The following is a 4247-nucleotide window of genomic DNA, read 5'->3' on the forward strand; positions in this document are numbered from 1 at the left end:
GAGATGGTACCTCATTGTTGTTTTGATTTGCATCTCTCAGATGATTAGTGACTTTGAGCATGTTTTCATATGTCTCTGGGTTTACTGTATGTCATTTTTCAAAAAGTGTCTATTTAGATCCTTTGACCATTTTTTGATTGGATTGTTTATCTTCCTTTTGTTAATTTTGGAGATTAAACCCTTATCTGAAATACTATTGTCAATATGTTCTCCCATGCAGTGGGCTTTCTTGTTGTTTTGTTGATGGTTTTCTTTGCTGTGCAGGTTTTTATTTTGATGTAGTCTCATTTGTTTATTTTCTCCTTAGTATCCATTGCCCTAGGAGCTGTGTCTGTAAAGATATTGCTACGACATATGTCTGATATTTTGCTGCCTGTGGAGTCTTGTAGGATTTTTATGGTTTCCTGTCTTACATTCAAGTCCTTTAGCCATTTTGAGTTTGTTTTTGTGTATGGCGTAAGTTGGTGATCTAGTTTCTTATTTTTTTGCATGTATCTGTCCCAATTTCCCAGCACCATTTATTAAAGAGACTGTTTGACTCCATTGCAGAGCATACATGGATTTTGGGTCCATGGGGATCATGGAAGAAATCCCTTGCTGAAACCGGATACCAAGAAAAGAATGTAGTCAATATCAGAATATGCATTATTTTCTTTATTGGTTATGTGTGCCTCTTCTATTCAAAATAATAGTACTGAAATTTCTAGCCAGAATAATCAGGAAAATAATGTCACCCCAATAAATTTAATAATTTTTAAAGAGAAATAAAAGGCAACCAAATTGAGAGAAGGAAGTAAAACTATCTCTTCTTGCAGATGATATGATCTTCTATGCAGAAAATTCCAAAGATTCCTCACAAAAAAAAAATATTAGAACTAATAAATGAATTCAACAAAGTAGCAGGATACAGGATAAACTGAGGCATTCTTGACTTGTTCCTGATATATGAAAAGTGTTCTGTCATTCACCATTGTGTGTGATGTTTTCTGTGGGTTTTTCACATATGGCTTTCATTAGGTTGAAGTAGTTTCTTTCTATTCCTAATTTGTTGAGTACTTTTCTGAAGAAAGGATGTTTAACCCAAGGTTGTTGCTGTGTGAAGAGCTTCCTGTGTCTCCAGCTCTACCCTGACCCCTGCATGCTGACTTGGGAGCCAACTGGTCCTGCTCCTGGCCTCAACTTCCAATTCCAGGTATTTGGGAATTCAGTCCTCCTGCCTAAGAGTACCCCCTGCAGTCACTCTACAGGACTGTGGCTGTCACCTCTTCCTGCTACTCCAGGCTCTTCCCTATCATCAAAGGCTAGGTAAGTGCTTCTCTATGCACTGCATGCAGTTCAATGGAAACAAACCTCTCACGGAGTTTTTAGACAGTCTGCAGGAAAATATACACCTTCTGAACTTCTTGTCATTATGTGACTAACATTTTCATCAGACTTCCCCTGAAGTATATGTGAGAATGATGTGCACTGCCAAGAAATATGGAATTCGCTTTCAGCCCCTAGCTGTTATCTTATATTCTATGATGATAAAATGGAGAAAAGTCGCCAGCACATCATGCCATTCCGTAACTTTTCAAAGATTTAAAATTGCAACAGAATTGCTGAACAATTAAAGAATAATCCTCAACACAGAGTTACCTGGAACAAGTGTCACTGAGGCAGCTAGAGAAACAACCATGGAACCTCAGGAAGAATGGAACAAACTATGACAAGGAACTTGCCGAAAGAAAGAACATCATGGGTGGATTTTATGAGACAAATCAGAAGAAGGATGATCCAAATTTTGTTTATGACATTGAAGTTGAGTTCCCACAAGATAAACCACCACAGTCCTGTGACTGTGACACAGAGTCAGCTGATGAGTTTTGATACCAAAGACAAACAAACAAAAATATTGGGCTAGCAGAAAATCCTTGTTTATGGATTAGTTCTAGAAAAATTCTGGGTAGGACAATAAATGTACATGTCAGGTAATATTTGGATTGACTGTGTTACTTTTTTTGAAATATCTTTATTGATTTCAGAGAGGAAGGGAGAAGGAGAGAGAGATAGAATCATCAATGATGAGAGAGAATCACCATCGGCTGCCTCCTGCATGTCCCCTACTAGGGATCGGGCTTGCAACCCAGGCATGTGCCCTTGACCGTAATCGAACCTGGGACCCTTCAGTCTGCAAGCCTATGCTCTATCCACTGAGCCAAACCAGCTAGGGCTGACTGTGTTACTTTTCAAAATTAGGACTCATAGAAGAAATGTTATGTGGGGACATGAGGAATATAGGATAAACAGAAGATAAGAATCTGCCTTTGAGGATCTAACAATCTAATTATAAGTCAAAAACTGTGAAAAACTTAGTATTAGGAAAAAATAAAGCTAAATGCTTTATAAAGGCTAAAGAGGGTCAGAACCTAGATTACTGTAGAGTAGAATAGTCAGGGAAAACTCTGTCCTTTAGTTGTAAGATGGGACTTTGACCCTTGAAATGGTAATATTTGGATAGAAGCTTACATAAGATTCCAGGTGAAAGAAACTGGGAGAAAAATAAAAGGGGTCAAGGGAGGTAAAGAGAGACAAATTATAGAATTTTGAGGAGCAGTAAGAAGTTTGATAAGATTGGAGAGTATATATGGTCACTAGAAGGTTATCCTGTATGTATTATGTCTTTATATGTATTCATCTCTGGAGAAGAGTACCCCTAAAAATGTGCTGCAGCTGCAAGTGATGGCATTTGGTGCACAGCAGGGGAATACATCCCCTTTCGGTATCAGGAAATATATATCAAAGACATTCTAAAACCTCAAACCTCTTCCAGAACATCAGATGTTTGTTTATAAAATGGAAATCTACCCATAATAAATAAACAATAGGTATTGCCAGTTTAGACCTATTCATGAGTTTGGATTTACAGAGAAAATATCTTTGCTGAACAAGGTTACAGGTATATCTTTCTTCTTACTAGAATATTATTTAATTGGTAGAAATCCTATATTTTCTGCAAAGAAATGAATACTCATTAAATGAAACTGAAAATATTAAGAAAAACCTATTGAATTTATCAGTGCATCAAAATTATTGTGTTTTCCCCATTATTCTGTTCCTCTGGTATATTTATTTGATTTTCTTTTTTTCCTTTTTGAATTAAATTTATTGGAGTGAGATTGATTAATAAATTATATACATTTCAAGTGTACAATTTTATGATACATCATCTGTTTACTCTATATTATATCTGTAGTTGCATATGCTCACACCCAAGGCAAATCTCCTTTCACAAATATATTTGACCCGATTTCTCCTTTACTCCCCTCCCCTGACCCCTTTCTCTCTGTTAGCCATCATGCTGTTGTCTATGTCCATGAGTTTTGTTTTTTTGTTTGGTTTGTTCATTTGCTTTCAGTTTTATATCCCAAATATTAGTGATAGCATATGGTTCTTGACTTTTTCTGTCTGACATATTTCGCTTAGCATGATATTCTCAAGATCTATCCATGTTGAACAAATGGCAGTATTTAATATTTTCTTATGATTGAGTAGTATTCCATTTTATATATGTACCAAAATGTCTTTATCTAATCATCTAGGACACTTTGGTTTTTCCATGTCTTAGCCACCATGAATAATGCTGAAATGAACATAAGGGTGCATACATCTTTGTGAATAAATGTTTTAAAATTTTTCAAATAGGTACCCAGAATAAGGAGTGCTGGGTCATATGGTAATTCTATTATATTTTTTAGAAACCTCCATACTGTTTTCTATAGTAGTTGTACCAGTTTACATTCCCACCAGCAGTGAATGAGGCTTCCTTTTCCTCCACAACCTCTCCAACACATATTATAACTTGTCTTATTGATAATAGTCATTCTAACAGATGTGAGGTGGTATTTCCTTGCAGCTTTGATTTGTATTTCCCTAATAACTAGTGGATGTGGGCATATTTTCATGTATATGCTGGCCATTTGTGTCTTCTTGGGACTGTTCAGGTCCTCTGTCCACTTTTCAATTGGATTATTTGTGAGGAACTTTTTGGTGTTGAGTTGTATTAGTTCTTTATGTATTTAGCCTATTATCCCCTTGCCAGAGCTGTTTTTTTGCAAATATAATATCCCATTCATTTGGTTGTATTTTTTGTTTTTGTTGTTGTTGTTTTTTGTGTGTGTATGTGTGTGTGTGTGTTTTTTTCTGTGCAGAAATATTTTATTTTTATATAGTCCCATTCATTTATTTTTGCTTTTACTTCCCTTGAC

At 35.8% G+C, this 4247-nt stretch overlaps 1 pseudogene; it reads left to right on the top strand.

The window, feature by feature from the left end:
* Positions 1-1457: 1457 nt before the first annotated feature.
* On the top strand, positions 1458-1869 carry LOC139001246 (centrosomal protein of 19 kDa-like; annotated as a pseudogene).
* The last annotated feature ends 2378 nt before the right edge of the window (positions 1870-4247 follow it).

The sequence above is a fragment of the Myotis yumanensis genome, unplaced genomic scaffold (assembly GCF_028538775.1).
Source record: "Myotis yumanensis isolate MYYU_CA2020_CCGP unplaced genomic scaffold, mMyoYum1.0.hap1 SCAF_237, whole genome shotgun sequence".
Lineage (NCBI taxonomy): Eukaryota > Metazoa > Chordata > Mammalia > Chiroptera > Vespertilionidae > Myotis > Myotis yumanensis.